Source organism: Loxodonta africana, chromosome X, assembly GCF_030014295.1.
Source record: "Loxodonta africana isolate mLoxAfr1 chromosome X, mLoxAfr1.hap2, whole genome shotgun sequence".
Lineage (NCBI taxonomy): Eukaryota > Metazoa > Chordata > Mammalia > Proboscidea > Elephantidae > Loxodonta > Loxodonta africana.
The window spans coordinates 53275596-53299468 of NC_087369.1; the positions used below are offsets into that span (position 1 = coordinate 53275596).

Here is a 23873-nt window from a genome sequence, read left to right on the forward strand (position 1 = left end):
GCTGTTGGGTGGAGTATTCTGTATATGTCTATGAGGTCAAATTGGCTGATTGTGGCATTTAGATCTTCCATGTCTTTATTGAGCTTCTTTCTGGATGTTCTGTCCTTCACCAAAAGTGGCGTCTTGAAGTCTCCTACTATTGTGGAGCTGTCTGTCTCTCTCTTCAATATTGTTAGAGTTTGTTTTATGTATTTTGGAGCCCTGTCATTGGGTGCATAAACATTTATTATTGTTATATCCTGGTATATTGACCATTTAATCATTATATAGTGTCCTTCCTTATCCTTTATGATGGATTTAACTTTAAAGCCTGTTTTGTCAGAAATTAATATTGCCACTCCTGCTCTTTTTTGGTTGTTGTTTTCTTGATATATTTTTTCCATTCTTTGAGTTTTAGTTTGTTTGTGTCTTGAAGTCTAAGGTGTGTCACTTGTTGGCAGCATATAAATGGATCATGTTTTTTTTATCCATTCTGCCACTCTGTCTCTTTATTGCTGCATTTAGTCCATTTACATTCAGCAAAATTATTGATAGGTGTGAGTTTAGTGCTGTCATTTTGATGTATTTTTTTGAGTGTTGTTGACAGTTTCTTTTTTCCACTTAATTTTATGTGCTGAGTAGTTTTTCTTTATATATTGTCTTTTCTACTTTTTCATTGTTGTTGCTTTTGTATCTGCTGAGTCTTTTTTTCCTTGTTTTTTATTTTGATGTGTAGGATTGTTAGTTTCCTTTGTAGTTACCTTAATATTTACCCCTATTTTTCTAAGTTTAAACCAAATTTTTATTTCTTTATGTTGCCTTGACTTCCTCTCCATATGAAAGGTATATGACTACATTTTTTAGTCCCTCTTTTTTTATTTAGTGTTGTCATCTTTTACATAATGATGTCTCTGTTTCCCTGTTTTGAGCATTTTATCTTTGATTTATTTTTGTGATTTCCCTACCTGGGTTGATATCTGCTTGCTCTCTCCTGTATTCTAGTCTTGGATTGATATCTGATATTATTGATTTTCTAACCAGAGGACTCCCTTTAGTACTTCTTGTAATTTTGGTTTTGTTTTTGCAAATTCCCTAAACTTCTGTTTATCTGGAAATGCCCTAATTTTACCTTCATATTTAAGTTTTGCTGGGTATATAATTCTTGGCTGGCAATTTATCTCCTTCAAGGCTTTCTATGTGCCATCCCATTGCCTTCTTGCCTGCGTGGTTTCTGCTGAGTAGTCCAAGTTAGCCTTATTGACTGTCCTTAGTAAGTGACTTTTCATTTATCCCTAAAGCTGGTCCTAAAATTCTCTCTTTATCTTTGGTTTTGGCAAGTTTGATTATAATATATCTTGGTGACTTTCTTTTGGGATCTACCTTTTGTGAGGTTCAGTGAGCATCTTGCATAGATATCTTCTCATGTTTCACAATATCAGGAAAGTTTTCTGCCAACAAATCTTCAACAGTTCCCTCTGTATTTTCTCTTATCCCCCTCCCCACCCCATTCTTGTACCCCAGTCACTTGTAGGCTATTTCTCTTGATAGAATCCCACATGATTCTTAGAGTTTCTTCATTTTTCTATTCTTTTATCTAATTTCTCTTCAAATATGTTGGTGTCAAGTGCCTTATCTTCAATCTCACTAATTCTGACTTTCATTGCCTCAATTCTGCTCCTATGACTTTCTACTGAGTTGTCTGATTTTGAAATTTTATGATTAATCTTCTGAATTTCTGTTTGCTGTCTCTCTATGGAGTCTTGCAGCCTATTAAATTTATCATTATGCTCTTCTCTAATCTTTGTAAGTTCCTCTAATGCTATGTCTGTGTGTTCCTTGGCTTGTTCTGCATTTTGCATGATCTCTTGAAGAGTTCTGTATATTAATTTTTTGTATTCTACCTCCAGTTGTTCCAGAAAGTTCTCTTCTTCCAGAAGATTTCTTGTTTCTTTGGTTTGAGAGCTTGCTGAAGCCATCATGGTCTGCCTCTTTATGGGATTTGATATTGACCGTTGTCTCTGAGCCATCAATAAGTTATTATATTTATTTATTTTATGTTTGCCACTGTGTCCTAGTTTCTTGTTTTGACATGCCTAAATAGGCTGCTCGAGTGAGCTAGTTTGATTATTGGCACCTTTGAAGCTCTAATGTCCTGTCACCAGGTGGTTAGAGCTGTTACTAGGTATGCGAGTCCAGGAGTCCACTTACTTTTCTTGTATGGATTCAGCTCAGGTGTCCAGGTTTTCAGTCATCAAGTGTGTGGTGCAGGTTCTCACCTACAAGACACAGAGAGTTATGGATCATCAGCACCCTTCCAGCCAAACCTGCACAGCATGGCCATATTGAGACAAAGCAAGCAGTATGCCCAGTCAAAGCCCCCATCACTTGGTGCAGCCAAGAAGGAGTGACTCTGCATCCATCTCTGGAGCCAGGCAGGAGTGCTCCCTGCCCTGAAAAAGTTAAGTGTGCTCAACTCACCCACTGAGCCCTCCCAACCCCCTGTGCCAGAGGCCCACAAACTTGTGCTGCCCCCATGCCTCTCATCCATCCGTTCCTGCACACGATCATGGTCTGGCAGCACCCATCACCACCCCACCCTCTGAACCAGGGGCCCATGGACCAGCGGGGCCCACCCCTTCCCTCAACCACTTGTACCAGAGTCCTGTGGACTAGTGGTACCTGCCTGCACCTGGCAACCAGCAGCAGGGCCCCATCAACTAGTGGCACCCCCTCTTCCACCCACCCACACACATTGTTCCTAAGCCCAGCCACCCAAACCAGGGCCCACAGACTGCTGGTGTCCACTTCCCAACCTGGCTGCCATCACAGGGGCCCTGGGACCTGCGGCGCCCAATCTTCCACCAAGCCAACTGCAGCAGGGGTCAAAGTATCAGCAGTGCCCACTTCTGGGCCAGCTGCCCACACTGGTGCCCCATGGTCTGGTGACACATGCTGCTCAGTCCAGCCATCAGTGCTGGGAGCCCATGAACTGGAGGCACTTGCTTCTATACCCCACACATGCCAGGGGCCCACAAACCAGTAGCATCTCCTACTCCCTTCAGCCATCTGCTCTGGGGCCTGATGACCAGCAGCACACCCTCTCCTGTGTCACACTGTAGCAGACAGGGAAACACCTTCCTAGCAGGTAACAATGGACTGGCAGTATCCACCCTTTCTCTCCTCCCACACCCCCCTGCAAATAGAGGCTTGTGCCTGCTCTGACTACCCCTGTGCAGTTCTGCCCACCTGGGACCTTCAGTGAGAGTTTCAGTTTCTGTACCCACCCACTCAGTGACCAATGACCTGGGCACCCTCCTCCCACCACGTGGAAACCAGCATTGTGTACATACAACACTCAACCCAGTGGTCAGTGAGAATGATCCACATACCCATGCTCAGATGACCTCACCAGCAACGCCAGCTACATCCTCAGCCACCCCGCAAGACCAGTGAGCAGAAGCCCACACTCACACACCCAGCCACTGCCCCACCCACCTGAAACAGGAAATGAGAGTTTCAATGTAGCCAGACTAGTGAGTAGAATAGCAGCACAGCCCACATACTCAGATATATCAAAACAAACAATCAGGGCATAGCAAACATACAATAAATAAATATAATAAAACCTTAATGCCATGGAGACAACAAACAATATGAAATCACAAAAAGAAGCAGGACAAGAGGGCTCCAGCATGTGACCAAAAGAAAAAACCAGAAAACCTTCTAGAGGAAGAAATGGTAATGGAAATACTTGATCAGAAACTCAAAAGACTAATACATAGGATTCTCCAAAAGATCAAGGAAAACACCAGGCAAAACCAAGAAAAACACAGGAGAAAAGGAAAATACAGACAAAGAAATAGAAGAATTCAAACAATACAATAACAAAAGGACCAAATAAATAGACAATCGTAAACCATATAAAAACCAACTAGAAATCCAAAAGATTAACAATAAAATTTCAGAAATAGACAACTCACTAGAAGGACATAGGAGCAGAATTAAATCAATGGAAGACAGAATCAAGGAAATAGAGGACAAATCCCTTGACACCAGTTTGTTTGAGGAGAAATCAAGAGGAAAAATTTACACATAGTTGGAATTCCAGAACAGGAGGAGGCAAAAAAAAAAAGAAAATTGTTGAAGATTTGCTGGCAGAAAACTTCCCTAACGTCATGATAGATGAAAAGCTGACCATCCAAAAAGCTCAATGAAACCCACACAGGGTAAATCCCAAAAGAAAGTCACCAAGACATATCATAATCACACTCACCAAAACCAAAGACAAAGAATCCTGAGAGCAGCTTGGAAAAAATGAAAAGTCATTTACAAAGGGGAACCAATAAGACTAAGGTCTGATTACTTGGTAGAAACCATGCAGGCAAGAAGGCAATGAAATACCATATATAAAGCCTTGAAAGAAAAAAAAAATTGCCAACCAAGAATTATATATCCAGTAAAATTGTCTCTCAAATACAATGGTGAAATTAGGACATTTCTGATTAACAGAAATTAAGGCAATTTTAATAACCAGACCAACTTTACAAGATATATTAAAGGGAGTCTTTCAGACAGAGAAGCAACAATGTTAGACAACAACCTGAGATTAGGACACAGGATAGCATCAGCCAGATACCAAGACAGATAAATAATTCTCAAAAATAAAACAAAGCTAAAAGACTGAAAACAGGGAACCAGAGATGTCAATCTGTAAATGAAAACAATGTCAAAACAAAAAGCGGGAATAAATGATGTACTTATAGAACTTTCATATGGAGAGGAAGTCAAGGTGATATCAAGAAAAAAAAGACTGCTTTAAACTTAGGCAGATAAAGGCAAATTTCAAGGTAACCACAATGAAAGTTACCAAACCTATTCATCAAAAGAAAAAAGAAAAACATAAAGAGCAACCACAAAATCAACAACAATGAAAGAAGTATAAAGAAAATCCATAAACAAAAAGAACTCAGCACAGAAAATTTTAAGTGGAACAAAGAAACCATCAACACCACAGAAAAAAGCACAAGAAAATGACAGCAATAAACTCATATGAATCAATAATCACATTAAATGTAAATGACTTAAATGCACCAGTAAAGAGAGAGTGGAAGAATGGATAAAAAAAAAAAAAACATAACCCATCTTATGCTGTCTACAAGAGACACACTTTAGACACAAAGACATACACAAACTAAATTAAAAAAAAAAAAACTCAAAGGATGGGGGAAAAAAAGCATATCAAGCAAGCAGTAACCAAAAAAGAGCAGGAGTGGCAGTATTAATCTCTGATATTATAGACTTTAAGGGAAAATCAACCATAAAAGAAAAGGAAAGACATTATGTAATGGTTAAAAGATCAATCCACCAAGAGGACACAACCATAATAAATATATATGCACCCAATGAAAAGGCTCAAAAATGCATAAAATAAATTCTAACAGCATTGAAAAGAGAAATAAGTTCCACAATAATAGTAGGAGATTTCAACACACCACTTTCGGTGAAGGACAGAACTAGAAAAAACTCAGCAAGGATACAGAAGAACTAAATGCCACAATCAACCAACTCAACCTCATAGACGTATGCAGAACACTCCATGCAACAGCAACAAAGTATACCTTCTTTTCCAATGCTCATAGATCATTCTCCAGAATTGACCACATTTTAGGCCACAAAGCTAGCCTCAATAAAATTCAAAACATTGAAATAATATACAAAGCATTTTCTCTGATCACAATGCCATAAAAGTAGAAATCAGTAACAGGAAGATGAAGGGAGAAAAAAAATACATGGAAACTGAAAAATGCTTTGCTTAAAAACCACTGAGTAATAGAAGAAATCAAAGATAAAATAAAAACAAAAATCTAGAATCAAAGGAGAATGAAAACACAACATAAAAAAACCTTTGGAACACAGCAAAAGCAGTGCTTGGAGGGCAATTTATAGCAATAAATGCATACACCAAAAAAGAAGAAAGGACCAAAATAAAAACATTAGCCGTGCACTCAAACAAATAGAAAGAGAGCACAAAGTCACCAGAAGAAAGAAAATAATAAAGATTAGGCAGAAATAAATGAAACAGAGAGCAGAAAAACAATACAAAGAATCAACAAGACCAGAAGTTGGTTCTTTGAAAAGATCTATAAAATCAACAAACCACTGGCCAAGATGACAAAAGAAAAGCAAGAGAAGCAGCAAATAAATTAACACAAACACTGGGATCAAGCAGACTAACAATTATGAGGATGGTGCAGGACCGGTCAGTGTTTCATTCTGTTAAAGGTGGGGTCTCTATGGGTCGGAACCAAATCGATGGCACCTAACCACCACAACAACAATGGTAATTACTGTAAACCAAAACCAGTTGCCATGGAATGGATTCTGGGTCATAGTGACCTTATAGGACAGAGTAAAACTGTCCCATAGGGTTCCAAAGAGCTCCTGGTAGATTCAAACTGCAGACCTTTTGGTTAGCCACGGAGCTCTTAACCAAAGTGCCACCAGGGTAATTGCTATAACACAGACACTCCTGCAACAATAGTATTAATGAACAATTATATACAAATGGATACATAGGTATGCTAAAGAGGTGCAGGAGGGTGTAAGGTAGCACACCCACCTGAATATACAGGTTTGGTTGTGGATATTTCAACGTATGTAATTGTAGATGCTACATGTATATTAATATAGACAATTGAGCACACATGGGGCACAATCATGGAAACTTCTTAGACATAATAAAACACCTGGCAGGACAAAATTCGTAGATTTGAAGGCAAAGTACTATAGATTGGGGGACATCTATGTCAGTTGGTGCAACGTAGTACATAAAGACAATGTTGTGCATCCTACTTTAGTGAGTTGCACCTGAAGTCTTAAAAGCTTGTAAGTGGCCATCTGAGATACAACTATTGGTCCCTTCCTGTCTGGAACAAAAGAGAATGAAGAAACCAAAGACTCTAGAGAGGAATTAGTCTAAAGGACTAGTGGACCACATGAACCACAGCCTACACGACCCTGAGACCAGAAGAACCAGATGGTGCTGGCTACCACTACTGACCACTCTGACTGGGATCACACCAGAGGTCCCAGACACAGCGGGAGAAAAATGTAGAACAAAAAAATCAAATTCACGCAAAAAGACCAGACTTACTGGTCTGACAGAGACTGGAGGAACCCCTGAGACTATGGCTCTGAGACAGTCTTCTGACCTGGAAATGAAGCCATTCCCAGAGATCACCTTCCGGTCAAACAGACAGGCCCATAAAATAAAAAAATAACACCTGAGAGAAATGTGTTCCTTAGAACAATCAATTATATGAGATCAAAAGGACAACATTTGCCCAAAAGCAAAGATGAGAAGGCAGGAAGGGGTAGAAAATACGGACAAAAGGAAACAGGAAACCCAGGGCAGAAATGGGGAGAGTGCTGACACATTGTGGGTAATCTCACCAATGTCATGGAATACTTTATGTACAAACTATCAAAGGGAAACTAATTTGCACTGTAAACTTTCACCTAAAGCACAATAAAAATTAAAAATAAATATGAGATGGAGGACATTCGGTTACCTTTTTTAACTTATTTTTTCAATTTTAGAAATAACTGCATGACAAGAGGAGCTTTGATTCTGTAAGCTGAGAGCCTGTGTACAAGTTGAAAACTTTTGAACTTTAAGTATCCTCTATGACTCTGGAGTGAGTGGTTGTATGTGCTGAAATGGAACCCCAGACAGACTGGCAGCCTCAGCAGTATGTGTAATGCTGTGACCCACCTGGCCCTTAGCCCCAACTGTAAGAACTTCTGAGTAGGTTAATACTTGCCTTGTACTACTGCAGTTCAGATGCATTCAACATTGATGAATTGAGCCACCACAATGTGGCAGGCACTGTGTCTGATGCTGGAAGGTCAAACAAGATGTGAAGTCAACACGAGAGAAAAAGGCATATAAGCAGGTTCTTCTGATATCACGTGGTACGTGCAGTGACAGAGGTAGGTATGGGGTATTTATCCCACCTGAATCACAAGAAAGCTTCTTGATGACTAATAGAGTTTTGAAGGTTTCTGAGTTTTACATCCAGTGGGGAAATGAAGGTGGAAAGGGTGGTCCAGGCAGAGGGAACAGCATGATTAAAGGCACAGAGGTATGAATCAGCATGGTGAGTGCTGGGAACTATACCAACCATAAATGACAAAGCATAGAGTGGTAAGGGATTAGGGAAGTTAAGAAGACAGTCGATGTTGAGGGGAATATGAGTTGCTCAAAAGCTGGGATAGTGTTTGTATAAGGATTTGTCAAGGCTTCATTCCATTTATTCACAAAATGAACACATCCGTGGAAGTACCACCCATATCAGGAAATAAAACATTACCAGCAACACAGAAGTGCCCCTTCATTGCCCCCCCTCAATTCACCACCTCCTCTTCCTCTCGCTATCCTAACTTCTACCATCATGTATTGGTTTTGCTTATTTTTGATGTTTATATAAAAGGAAATGTACAAAAAGATGCTCTTATGTTCTGGATTCTTTCCTTGACATTATGTTTGGATGATTCACTCAGTTGTGTGTAGCAGTAGTTCATTCATTTTCATTGCAATATAGTATTCCATTGTATAAATTTAATTATCCATTCTGAAGTTGATGGTTTTCTGTTGATATAAGAGCCCAGTTCTGGATTATTACAATTAATGCATCTGTGAACATGTACAAGTATTTTGAGACCCATATGCATCTTTGTTGAGTATATACAAAAAAAATAGTGGAATTGCTGGCTCATAAGACGTGTATATGAAGACTTTGTAGGTACCTCCAAGTAATTTTCCAAAGTGGTTGTACACATTTGTACTCCAACCAGCAGTGTATGAGGGTTCCAGTTGCTCTGCATCTCTTTCATGCCCCAGACTTTCCTTTTAAGTTTTTTTTTCTTGGTTACTCCCTTGTTTACCTCAATTGCTATCACTGCCTCTGGCATACAGTAGATGGCCCCTGATTGCTTTTGTCAAATGCCCTGGGCAAAGGGCTTTCCTCACTGAGTGAGCTCAGATTCAGGTGAAGTAAAGACAAACCCTGTAAATGGAGTTTTTCCAGGGAGCTGCCAAACAGGTCAAATAGTGTCAATTCTGTGGAGATGGGTCTTTTTGTGGATTTCTAAACCTCTTCTGCCCACTTTAGCTACTGTTAGACTTTTGGTTTTCACAGATTCTGTGCTTCTGAGGCTGCTGGTTTTCAAAGACTATGACAGAGCTGAGGAGATGGGATATGATTTAGGAGGTAATATTGGAGCCATTATTCCCTGTCCTACAATGTGACCCAGCTGGAGCGAAGACTCACAAGGACACATTAACTGGGCCCCGAGGCATAAAAACAATAGTTAGGATAATCTTGGAAAACATCTTTTAGGGAATATTTCACATAAACTAATCAAACAGAGCACAAAAGACCCTCATATTTTCCACTCGTATCTTTTTCTATTAGCATTTAGTGAATACCAAGATTTATTGGCCCAATGAAGACCCTCCTGATTGTCCTTACTGAAACCTGTACCAATGATTATTAAGAAAGATGATTCAAAATGTACAATCAAAGTGATTTGGCAGTTTTTAGCCAATCTGTGAAAAGGTGAAGCTTTCAATGATTTACCCATTTCAATGTTAATATATACTGATGCTTCTGTAATATTCCTTGGACTTGGGCAGATACGGCTCTGGCAGCATGCTTGTCCATTTCCCACTTTTGTCTCTTTGAATATATGCTGAATAAAACCTTTGTTTTTGCTTTACTATAACTTTGTGATGATTTCACCCTAGAACAGATAAGAATCACAACCCGTTGCGGTGGAGGTGATTCTGACTCATAGCTACCGTATAGGACAGAGTAGAACTGCCCCTATAGAGTTTCCAAGGAGCGCCTGGTAGATTCGAACTGCCAACCTTTTGGTTAGCAGCCATAGCACTTACCCACCACGCCAATAGATAAGAATAAGGCAAGTTAAAATACCACAAAGCTCACTATTCTTCCTGAGATTCAGCCATTTTTCTTAAATAAATGCTCCTTAAATTGTTGTAAGCCTTGGGTTAATCAGGAGTACTGAAATAACTGATTTTAACAGTTTTTGCCAGTGTTCTCATTGCTTTTATGGAGGTGCAGATTTTCAGAGATCCTTGACCATTCCAGAAATGCTTTTTTAGGTGCAGATTTCAGGAGAAAAGACAATGGAGTCAATTCTGGGCTAATTGAGTGGAAGTTGCCTTTGAGAAACCCAAGAGGATATGTCTAGTAGATAGTTAAATATATGCATCATTTAACTGATGCAATTATTAATGTTCCTTTTTGAACTTCAGATAAACAAGGGTGAGTTAATCATATTTCCTTTTTCATTAACATCATTGGTTCATGCAAGTCCCTTTTCTGGTGTATGTGTGTGTGTGTGTGTGTGTATACACACATGTATATATACATACATTTTGGGGGAACATTTAATGAAATAAAAGATGTATATCAAAAGTATTAGAATAATTGACTATGGAAGGGGAGGAGGATGGAAATGGATACACACACACTCCCCTGAAGTGTTCTAAAACTTGTCAACACATTGGAATCACCTGTGGAGTTTTAATCTGATGCCCAAGTTGTTGTTGCCCATACCAATTAAAACAATCTGTGGGGGTGGGACCCAGCACTATGTGTTTAAGATCTGACCATGTTTTTACGTATGTATCTAGTCCATTTGTTGGAAAACTTTTTCTATAAAAGGTCAGATATTAAATAATGTTGGCTTTGCAGGCCATATAGTCTCTGTTGCAACCCTCGGCTGTGCTATTTTAGTGCGAAAATAGCCATAGGCAATATGTAAACAAATGGATGTGGCCATGGTTAACTAAAATTATATTTACAAAACTAGGAGGCAGGTTGAATTTGGCCCATGGGCCATAATTTGCTGACCCTGATTTAGTCCTTTCCTTCCAACTACTGAGCGTCTCTATGGAGTGCATCTATGGCACTTTACCTATCCTCTCTTCCATTTAGAGCTTAGTTTGCCTCTAACTCTTCACTACAAGTGATATTGCAATTAATGTGCAGCCATATCCTTGTGACTCCAAATGACTATTTATTTAGGAATTGTTGGACCATAGGGTATAAAAGTACAGTTGATTTGATTATATATACTTCTAGATCTCTGCAGAATGGCTGGACCAGTTTATACTCCCAACAACTGGGCATAATAACTTTTAGGGTCCTCATATCCACACCAACACTTGGCATTATCAAGTTGTCTAAATTTTGCCAGTTCAATAGTTTAATTTGCATTTCTGGTTGTAATATTTTGTTTGTGTGATTATCTGGTTAATATCTTTGTCTCATAAAACTCTTTGCTCCATGAGGACAAGGATCTTGTCTAGTTTTGCTTACTGTTTCCAGCACCTGTAATAAACCTAGCACATAGTAGGTGTTCCATAAGTATTTGTGGAACAAATAGATATGTGAGCACCTATGTGTTAGACATACAAAAATGCTTATTTCTCTATTGATAGATTTGAACTGGTGACCTGAGGTTAGGCAAGAAAACCTGTTTAGAGTAACTGGATTCCTAATCTCAAGGGTGTGTGTATACACATATACATTTTGGGAGAACATTTAAAGAAGGGACTTATATTCTGGGAAAGAAGAGAAAAATATTTATTCAACTTAGTCACAAAATATTTTGAGAACTTACCATGCTATATGCCACACATTATGCACAATGGTGAGCAAGACAGATACAGCCCACCCACAGGGAGCCCACAATGTGATGGATATGTCAGCAGGCTGAGCAAAGAATTGTCATATCGTGAGAGGAATGCTATGACTAGGGAAGCATCAGATACTATGGGCACCTATCAGGCGTCCCCTAACCTAGTCTAGTGGGGGTCAAGCAAGAGAAGTTATCATAGAAGATTCCTTCTTGTAAATGCCCAGAGAGTTTCCCTAGCAAAGGACTGTTGCAGGAATTCAGAGATTCAGAAGAAGGGACAGTAATATTCTAGCACCATTATACAAACAAGCTTGAATGTGCCTTTAAGATATTCTTCGAGTAATGGAATAATTTAAAGGAATTTAAGATATTATGCTTAAATCCCACCTTTCTCTGGTTATTGTATCTTTGACTCCTAGAGAAGGATTGCTGGAGTGGTTCTCTTTCACTTTATTGGTTGTAGCATAAACAAATCTCCAGGATCTCCAAAATGCAGAAGCTACCTTGCTTCTTTGCCCAATGGTTGATAAGACCAGTCATTAAAAAAAAAAATCTTCATTAAATCATAACTGATCTCATGCAATTTTGAATGTTTAGCTATTTTAGGTCTTTTCTTTCTTTCCTATATTTTTAATGACTTTTTGCTTTCTTCATGTATTATGTCCTCCCATAGCTCATCTGGTCTTTGGTTATTAATGTTCAATGCATCAAATCTATTCTTCACATGGTCTCTAAACTCAAATGGATTATACCAAGGTCATACTTTGGCTCTCATGGACTTGTTTCAATTTTCTTCAGCTTCACTCATACAGAACCTGTACATAAACCAAGAGGTAGTTGTTCAAACAGAACAAGCAGATACTGAGAAGTTAAAAATCAGAAAAGTTATGTGTCAGGGTTATAACCCTTCACTATACTTGTTCAATCTGTATGCTGTGCAAATAATCTAAGAAGCTGAACTATATGAAGAAAAATGTGGCATCAGGATTGGAGGAAGCCTCATTAACAACCTGCAATATGCAAATGATACAACGTTGCTTGCTGAAAGTGAAGAGAACTTGAAGCATTTACTGACGAAGGTCAAACTTCAGCCTTCAGTGTGAATTAACACCTCAGCATAAAGAAAACAAAAATCCTCACGAGTGGACCAATAAACATGTCATGGATTGAATTATGTCCCCCCAAAAATGTGTATCAACTTGGTTAGACCACAATTCCCAGTATTCTGTGGTTGTCCTCTAATTTGTGATTGTAATTTTATGTTAGAGAGGATTAGGGTGGGATTGTAACACCCTTACCAGGCCACAGTCCTGATCCAATGTAAAGGGAGTTTCCCTGGGATGTGGCCTGTACCACCTTTTATCTCTCAAGAGATAAAAGGAAAGGGAAGCAAGCAGAGAGTTGGGGACCTCATAACACCAAGAAAGCAGCACCGGGAGCAGAGGACGTCCTTTGGACCTAGGGTCCCTGTGCCTGAGAAGCTCTTTGTCCAGGTGAAGACTGATGACAAGGAATCTTCCTCCAGAGCCAACAGAGAAAGTCTTCCCCTGGAGCTGACACCCTGAATTTGGACTTGTAACCTACTAGACTGTGAGAGAATAAATTTATTTTTGTTAAAGCCATCCACTTGTGGTATTTCTGTTATAGCAGCAATGGATAACTAAGACAAGCAACATCACGATAAATAGAGAGAAGATTGAAGTTGCCAAGAATTTCCTTTTATTTGGATCCACAATCAATGCCCATAGAAACAGCAGTCAAGAAATCAAGACATATTGTCAATAGGCTCATATGCATATGAAAGCTGGACAATGAATAAGGAAGACCGAAGAAGAATTGATGCCTTTGAATTATGGTGTTGGCAAAGAGTATTGAATATACCACCGACTGACAGAAGGATGAACAAACCCGTCTTGGAAGAGGTACAGCCAGAATGCTTCCTAGAAGCAAGGATGGCGAGACTTCCTCTCATGTACTTTGAATGTGTTATATGGAGGGACCAGTTCCTGGAGAAGGACATCATGCTTGTAAAGTAGAGGGTCAGTGAAAAAGAGGAAGACCCTCAACAAGACGGATAGACACAGTGGCTGCCACAGTGTGCTTAAACATAGCAAAGATTGTGAGGATGGTACAGGACCAGGTAGTGTTTCGTTCTGTTGTACATAGGGTTGCTATGATTTGGAACCAACTCAATGGTGCCTAACAATTACAAACTGTTTTAGAAGAAATTCTGGGTTCCTTGGATAAGTAGAGTCAACAGTTAATGGCTTGTATTTGCTTAATGAGCATTCCTCCCCATACACATACACACCCTGAAGAGCTTCACTGAGTGTTACCATAGATTTTAAAAGCTCTATATAAACCACAATTTCCAATGTTTTTGATTATCCTCCCTTCCCTTTCAACATCATTCATTTTTATTTCTCCCTCTCCATTTTATCATTTTCTTTCCGTTAACAATCTGAGGAAGCAAGGATGGTGATCTTTTTTTAATTAATAAACTTTGTTTTACAGCAATTTTAAGTTTACAGAAAAAGTGAGCAGAAAATACAGAGTTCCTATATGCCCCCCCAAACCCTGGTTTCCCCTATTATTAACATCTTGCATCCCTTTTGCATATTTGTTATAATTGTTGAATCAATATGTATACATTATTATTAACTGAAGTTCATAGTTTACATTAGGAGTCACACCTTGTGTTGTACAGCTCTACAGGTTTTAACAAATGGATAATGTCATATATCCACCATTACAATATCATACTAAGTAGTTTCACTGCTCTAAAAATCTCCTGTGCTCCACCTAGTCATTCATCTCCCCCTATCCCCCACCAGCCCCCGGCAAACACTGATCTTTTTACTGTCTCTGTGATTTTGGCTTTTTCAAAATGTCATATAGTTAGAATCATACAGAATGTAGCCTCTTTTGACTGGCTCCTTTCACTTAACAATATGCATTTAAGGTTCCTCCATGTCTTTTCATGGCTTGATAGCTCATTTCTTTTTTATTGCTGAAGAACAATCCATTACATAGTTGTACCAGCTTATTCATTTACCTATTGAAGGACATCTTGGCTTCTTCCAATTTTTGGCAGTTTATGAATATGGTATAAACATTTGTGTGCAGGTTTTTGTGTGAACGTAAGTTTTTGATTCATTTGGGTAAATGCCTATGATATGATTATTGTACCATATGGTAAGAGTATGTTCAACTTTGTAAGAAACTGCAGAACTGTCTTCCAAAGTAAATGTACAATCTTAAATACCCACCAGCAATGAATGAGGGTTCCTGTTGCTTTCACATCCTTACCAACATTTGTTTTGGTTTTAGCCATTTTAATGAGTGTGTAGTGATATCTTGTTGTTTTAATTAGCAGTTCCCTAATGATGCCATTATTTGCTTATTTGTCATCTGTATATCTTTGGTGAGGAGTCTGTTCAGATTTTTTCCCCATTTTGTAATTGGGTTGTTTGTTTTCTTTTTGTTGAATTTTAAGGGCTCTTTGTATATTTTGGATGCAAGTCCATTATCAGATATGCATTTTGCATTTTTTTCTCCCAATCTGCAGCTTATTTTTCATTTTCTTAACAGTGCCTTTTGCAGAACAGAATTTTTTAATTTTATTGAAGTCCAACTTAATTTTTTTCTTTCAGGGATCATGCTTTTCGTGTTGTATATAAAAAATGCACTGTCAAACACAAAGTCACCTAGATTTTCTCCTATGTTATCTTCTAGAAGTTTTATAGTTTTCTGTTTTACATTTAGGTCTGAGGTACATTTTGGATTAATTTTTGTGAAAGGTATAAGGTCTATGTCTAGATTCTTTTTTTTTTTTTTTGCATGTGGGTGTCCAGTTGTTTCAGCATTATTTGTTGGAAAGACTATCCTTTATCCATTGAATAGCCTTTGTTCCTTTGTCAAAGATCTGTTGACTCTATTTCTATATTTGAATTGGTCTATTTCTGGATTTTCTATCTTGTTCCATAGATCTATTTGTCTATTCTTTTGACAATATTACACTGTCATGATTACTTGATAGTAAGTCTTGATTTCTTTTTCTTTCTTTCTTCTGTTTTTTGTGCTTTAGATGAAAGTTTACAGAGTAAATTAGTTTCTCATTAAACAGTTAATTCATGAATTGCTTTGTGACATTGGTTGTCAACCCCATGATGTGTCACCACTCTCCCCTTCTCTACTCCGGGTTCCCTATTTCCATTCATCCAGTTTCCCTGTTCTTTCTCGTCTTTGCTTTTGGCTTGGTGTGCCCATTATTCTCATATACATGATTGAAGCATGTTCCTCATGTGTGTTATTGTTGGCTTTATTGACCAGTCTAATCTTTGGCTAAAGGAAAAACTCAGAAGTGACTTCAATACTGAGTTAAAAAGGTATCTGGAGGCCATAATCTCAGGGTTTATCTAGGCTCTGTCAGACCAGCAAGGCTTTGTGTGTGTGTGTGTGTGTGTGTGCGCGCACACACGCGTGTGCGAATTTGAATTTTGTTCTACATTTTTCTCCCACTCTTTCTGGGTCCCTTTATTCTGATCCCTGCCAGAGTAGTCCGTGGTGGTAACTGGGCACCATCTAGTTACTCTGAGCTCAGTCTAGTAGACTTTGTGGTAGTTGAAGTACATTAGTCCTTTGGACTAATCTTTCCTTTATGTCTTTGGTTTTCTTCATTCTCCTTTGCTCCAGCTGGGATGCGACCAGTATATGTACCTTAGATAGCCACTCCCAGACAATTAAGACTCCAGGTACTACTCACCAAAGTAGGATGTAGAACACTTTCCTTATAGACTACCTTATGCCAATTGAGATAGATGTTCTCTGAGACCATGATGCCCAGCCCTCAGCCTAGTAGCTTGGTCCCTCAGGACATTTGGATGTGTCTGTGAAGCTTCTATGACTTTCCCCTTGTAAAGTTGTGATGACTTCCCCAGTATTGTGTACTCTTACCCTTCACCAGAGTTACCACTCATCTAATATCTAGTTACTGTTCTTCCTTCCCCACCCCTCTTCTCACACATAACCATCAAAGATTATTTCTTTCTATGTAAAACATTTCATGAGTTGCTATAATAGTGGTCTCATGCAGTATTTGTTCCTTTGTGATTGACTTATTTCACTCAGATTCTGCCCTGAAGACCACAGCCTTCAGTATGGCTTACACCTCAACGTAAAGAAAACAAAAATTCTCACAACTGGACAAATAAGCAACATCATGATAAATGGAGAAAAGATTGAAGCTGACAAGGATTTCATTTTACTTGGATCCACAATCAATGCCCATGGAAGCAATAGTCAAGAAATTGAACAGCACATTATGCTGGGCAAAACTGCTGCAAAAGACCTCTTTAAAGTGTTGAAAAGCAAAGATGTCACCTTGAAGACTAAAGTGCACCTGCCCGAAGTCATGGTGTTTTCAATCACCTCATATGCATGCAAGAGCTGAACAATGAATAGAGAAAACCAAGGAAGAATTGACGCCTTTGAGTTGTGGTGTTGGCAAAGAATATTGAATATACCATGGATTGCCAAAAGAATGAACAGATCTGTCTTGGAGGAAGTAGAGCCAGAATGCTCCTTAGAAGCAAGGATGGCAAGACTACATCTCACACACCTTAGATATGTTATCAGTAGGGACCAGTACCTGGAGAAGGATGTCGTGCTTGGTAAAGTAGAGGGTCAGCAAAAAAGAGGAAGACCCTAAATGAGATGAATTGACACAGTGGCTGCACAATGGGCTCAAGCATAACAACAATTGTGAGGATGGTGCAGGACCAGGCACTGTTTCATTCTGTTGTACATAGGGTCTCTATCAGCCGTAACTCACTTGATGGCACCTAACAACAATGCACTCCAGATTCATTCATGTTGTGAGATGTTTTGAAGATTCATCATAGTTCTTTACCATTGCATAGTATTCCATTGTGTGAATGTACCATAGTTTGTTGATCCATTCATCTGTTGATGGGCACTTTGGTAGTTTCCATCTTTCTGCTTTTGCGAATCATGCTGCAGTGAACATGGGTGTGTGTATGTCTATTCATGTGATGGATCTTATTCCTCTAGGATATAGTCCTAGAAGTGGGATTGCTTGGATCGTATGGTATTTCAATCTCTAGGTTTTTAAGGAAGCAGCATATAATTTTGCAAAATGGTTGTACCATTTTGCATTCCTTTCAACAGTGCATAAGAGTTCCAATCTCGAGGCGGGGCCAAGATGACGGAGTAGTCAGACACTTTTGCTAAACCCTCTTACAACAAAGACCCGAAAAAAACAAGTGAAACAATTATATTTATGAAAAGCTAGGAGCCCTGAACATCAAAGACAAAGTTAGAAAATGGACTGAGAAGCAGGAGCAGGGAGAGACGGTTCAGAAGCAGAGAGGAGTTGCCAGACCTGAACCACCAGGAAGCCTCAGGTGGGCTAGTGGTGGTGTTCAGTCTCAGTTTCCTCAGGGAGAAACAGCCAGCCACACAGCCTACTCACACCTCCGGAAACAGAGAAGAATGGTGCTCTCAGCAAAAGCTAAGTACTTCCATATAATTTACTGCACCCCCAACCCCCAAGCTGGCTTCAGGGGCTGTCAATTTTCCTGGGCCTGAGATAGGCCCTGCTGTGTGCCCTGAGCCATTCTTCCACCCTTGGAGAAAGAATAAGTTCACAATGGGGTAAAAGATAATCTGCCAGCTCCACTAACATGGGGAGCTCAGGACAGAAGCAGCTCCTGTCCAGCATAAATGGTCCTTGGACTTTGAATACCTTTCCCCCCTGCATGGACCTGTGTGGGCCTATTTCAGGAGAATGGGCCCTTGTTGGAAGACTGCAACTGTTTCAGCTGTGTGGTGGAGAGGTGGATGTTAGATGTTTGACACCACTTGGCCTGTTAAGCATGGTCCTCAACTACCCACATCAGGAGCATAAGGACTGGTGGCTCCACTCAGGTCACCCAGCCATCCATGACAGGAGTCCAAGAATAACTGGTACCTCCCACTCCTTTGCATACAAAAAAAAGCATTGGGTTCCCATGATCCATCTGCAGAATCCACCCACCTGTGTGCTCTAGAGAACAGGGATGCACTTTCCTCACAGACACCCAAGGGACAGTTGTCAGCCCCTGCCTTGTTCAGAGTGTGACCCCCTGCTGCAAACAGATACTGGGACCTGCACCAATCATCCCTGCCCCTCTAAGACTGTAGGACAGAGCCTGTACCACACACTTGATAACCAACTACCTGGACACCTGAGCTGAATCCACACAAGAAAAGTGAGTGGACTCCTAGGCTCATATACCTGATAACAGCTCTAGCCATCTGGTGACAGGATGTTAGCGCTTCAAAGGCAAAAAATAATTGAGCTACCTCACTCAAGCAACCTATTTGGGCTAGGTTACAGAAAAACTTAACCATAAAATAAACTAATACACGAAGCTATAGATGCCTTGGAGACAACAGTCGATACTGAATCACATAAAGAAGCAGAACATGATCGCTTGAACAAGCTCTCAAAACAAAGAATCAAGGGATCTTCTAGATGAAGGTGCATTCCTGGAATTACTGGATGCAGAATACAAAAGATTAATACACAGAATTCTTCAAGACATCAGAAACAAGATCAGGAAGGAGATCAGGCAATATGTAGAACAAGCCAAGGAACACAAAGATAAAGCAGTTGAGGAAACTGAAAATGTTCTTCGAGAACATAAAGAAAAATTTAATAAGCTACAAGAATCCATAAAGAGACAGCAATCAGAAATTCAGAAGATTAACAATAAAATTACACAATTAGACAACTCAATAGAAAGTCACAGGTGCAGAATTGAGCCAGTGGAAGGCAGAGTTGGTGAGACTGAAGATAAAGCACATGGCGCCAATACTTTTAAAGAAAAACCAGATAAAAGAATGGAAAAAAGGAAACCCTAAGAATCATGTGAGACTATATCAAGAGAAATAACCTACGAGTGATTGGAGTACCAGAACAGGGAGGAATAACAGAAAATACAGAGAGAATTGTTGAAGATTTGTTGGCAGAAAACTTCCCTGATATCGTGAAAGATGAAAAGATATCTATCCCAGATGCTTATCGAACTCCATGTAAGGTAGAGCTTAAAAGAAAGTCACCAAGACATATTATAATCAAACTTGCCAAAACTAAAAGAGAGAATTTAAAGAGCAGCTAGGGATAAACAAAAAGTCACCTACAAAGGAGAGCCGATAAGAATAAGCTCGGACTACTCACCAGAAACCATGTATGCAAGAAGCTAATGGGATGACTTATATAAGGAATTGAAGGAAGAAAATTGCCAGCCAAGAATCATATACCCAGCAAAACCGTCTCTCAAATATGAAGGTGAAATTAGGACATCTCTAGATAAAAGTTGAGGGAATTTGTAAAAACCAAACCAAAGCTACAAGAAATGCTAAAGGGAGTTCTCTGGTTAGAAAATCAATAATATCAGATTTCAACTGAAGACTACAACACTGGACAGAGCAATCAGATGTGACCTCAGAAAGGGAAATTGCAAAAATAAATCAAAATAAAAAAATTCTCAGAACAAAGAAACAGCAATGTCATTATGTAAAAGAAGACAACGTCAAAACAATAAAGAGGGACTAAGAAATGTAGTCACACATCTTTCATATGGAGAGGAAGACAAGGCGATATAAGGAAATAAAAGTTAGGTTTAAACTCCAAAAAATAGGGGTAAATACCAAGGTAACCACAAAGGACACTAATAATCCTACACATCAAAATAAAATACAAGAAAAAAATAGAGACTCAGCAGAAACAAAATCAACAACAACAAGTCAGAGGAAAAGACAATATATAAAGATAAACTACTCAGAACAAAAAATTAAGTGGGAAAAAGAAACTGTCAGCAACACACAAAAAAGTACATCAAAATGACAGCACTAAACTCATAAACTCATACCTATCCGTAATTACTCTGAATGTAAATGGACTAAATGCACCAATAAAGACACAGAGAGTGGCAGAATGGATAAAAAAACATGATCCGTCTAAATGCTGCCTAAAAGAGACACACCTTAGACTTAGAGACACAAACAAACTAAAACTCAAAGGATGGAAAAAAAGGTATCAAGCAAACAACAATCAAAAAAGAGCAGGAGTGGCTATACTAATTTCAGACAAAATAGACTTTAAAGTTAAATCCACCACAAAGGATAAGGAAGGACACTATAAAATGATTTAAGGGGCAATATACCAAGAGGATATAACTATATTAATTATTTATGAACCCAATGACACAGCTTCAAAATACATAAAACAAACCCTAATAGCATTGAAAAGTGAGATAGACTGTGCCACAATTATAGTAGGAGACTTCAACACACCACTTTCGGTGTAGGACAGAACATCCAGAAAGAAGTTCGGTAAAACACCAAGGGTCTAAATGCCACAATCAACGAACTTGACCTCATAGACACATACAGAACACTCCACCCAACAGCAGCCAAGTATACTTTCTTTTCGAACACACAGGGAACATTCTCTAGAATAGACCATATATTAGGTCATAAAGCAAGCCTTAGCAGAATCCAAAACATCGAAATATTACAAAGTGTGTTTTCTGACCATAAAGCCATAAAAGTAGAAATCAATAACAGAAAAAGCAGGGAAAAAAATAAAACACTTGGAAACTGAACAATACCCTGCTCAAAAACGACTGGGTTATAGAAGACATCAAGGATGGAATAAAGAAATTCATAGAATCCAATGAGAATGAAAACACTTCCTATCAGAACCTTTGGGACACAGCTAAAGCAGTGCTCATAGGTCAATTTATATCACTAAATACACATGTACAAAAGAAAGAAAGGGCCAAAATCAAAGAATTACCCCTACAACTTGAACAAATAGAAAGAGAGCAACCAAAGAAACCGTCAGGCACCAGAAGATAGCAAATAATAAAAATTAGAGCAGAATTAAATGAAATAGAGAACAGAAAAACAACAGAAAGTGTTAACGAGATGAAAAGCTGGTTCTTTGAGAAAAAATTTAAAAAACTGATAAACCATTGGCCAAACTGACAAAAGAAAAACAGGAGAGGAAGCAAATAACCAGAATAAGAAATGTGATGGGCGACATTACAACAGGCCCAACAGAAATTAAAAGAATCATAGCAGATTACTACAAAAAATTATACTCTAACAAATTTGAAAACCTAGAAGAAAAGGGTGAGTTTCTAGAAACACACTACCTACCTCAATTAACACAAACAGAAGTAGAAAAACTAAATAAACCCATGACAAAAGAAGAGATTGACAAAGTAATTAAAAGAATCCCAACAAACAAAGCCTTGGCCCAGACAGCTGCACTGCACGGTTCTACCAAACTTTCAGTGAAGAGGTAACACCACTATTACAAAGGATATTTCAAAGCATAGAAAAGGACGGAGTACTCCCAAGCTCGTTCTATGAAACCAGCATATCCCTGATACCAAAAGCAGGTAAAGACACCACGACAACAACAAAAAAAGAAAATTACAAACCTATATCCTTCTTGAACTTAGACACAAAAATCCTCAACAAAATTCTAGCCAATTGAATTCAATAACATATCAAAAAAGTAATTCACGATGACCAAGTGGGATTCATACCAGGTAAGCAGGGATGGTTCAACATTAGAAAAACAATTAAGATAATCCATCATATAAATAAAAAAAAAAGACAAGGACCACATGATTTTATCAATTGATGCAGAAAAAGCATTTGACAAATTTCAACACCCATTCATGATAAAAAGTCTCGACAAAATAGGGATAGAAGGAAAATTCCTCAACATAATAAAGGGCATTTATACAAAGCCAACATCATCCTGAATGGAGAGAGTCTGAAAGCATTCCCCTTGAGATCGGGAAGCAGACAAGGATGCCCTTTATCACCACTCTTATTTAACATTGTGCTGGAGGTTCTAGCCAGAGCAATTAGGCTAGATAAAGAAATAAAGGGCATCCAGATTAGTAAGGAAGAAGTAAAAGTATCTGTATTTGCAGATGACATGATCTTATACACGGAAAACCCTAAAGAATCCTCAAGAAAAATTTGAAACTAATAGAAGAGTTCAGCAGAGTATCAGGATACAAGATAAACACACAAAAATCAGTTGGACTCCTCTACACCAACAATAAGAACATCAAAAAGGAAATTACCAAATCAGTGCCATTTATAGTAGCCCCTAAGAAGATAAAATACTTCGGAATAAATCTTACCAGAGATGTAAAAGATCTATACAAATAAAACTACAAGACACTACTGCCAGTAGCCAAAAGAGACCTACATAAATGAAAAAACATACCTTGCTCATGGATAGGAAGACTCAATGTTGTAAAAATCTCTGTTCTACCAAAAGCCATCTATTGATACATGCAATTCCAATCCAAATCCAAGCACATTTTTTAAGGAGATGGAGAAACAAATCACCAACTTCATATGGAAGGGAAACAGGCCCTGGATAAGTAAAGCATTACCGAAAAAGAAGAACAAAGTGGGAGGCCTCACTCTACCTGATTTTAGACCCTATTATACCACCACAGTAGTCAAAACAGCCTGGTACTGGTACAACAACAGATACATAGACCAATGGAACAAAACTGAGAATCCAGACATAAATAAATTCACTTATGAGCAGCTGATATTTAACAAAGGCCCAGTGTCAGTTAAATGGGGAAAAGACAGTCTTTTTAACAAGTTGTGCTGGCATAACTGGATATCCATCTGCAAAAAAAAAGAAAAAGAAACAAGACCCATACATCACACTTTGCACAAAACTGAGCTCAAAATGGATCAAAGACGTAAATATAAAATCTAAAATGATAAAGATCACAGAAAAAAAATAGGGACTACATTAGGAGCCATAATACGTGGCATAAAGAGTATGCAAAACATTACTAACAATGCTGAAGAGAACCTAGATAACTGGGAGCTCATAAAAATCAAACACCTATGCTCATCTAAAGAATTCACCAAAAGAGTAAAAAGATTAGCTACAGACTAGGAAAAAGTTTTAGCTATGACATTTTTGAAAAGCGTCTGATTTCTAAAATCTACATGATACTGCAAAAACAACTACAAAAAGACAAAATTCCCAATTAAAAAATGGGCAAAGGATATGAACAGGCACTTCAATAATGAAG

General features: G+C 38.7%; 1 pseudogene; it reads left to right on the plus strand.

Moving 5' to 3' along the window:
- Positions 1–2512: 2512 nt before the first annotated feature.
- The window catches only part of LOC135228937 (uncharacterized), a 30198-nt pseudogene continuing 8837 nt past the window's right edge, over positions 2513–23873 (plus strand).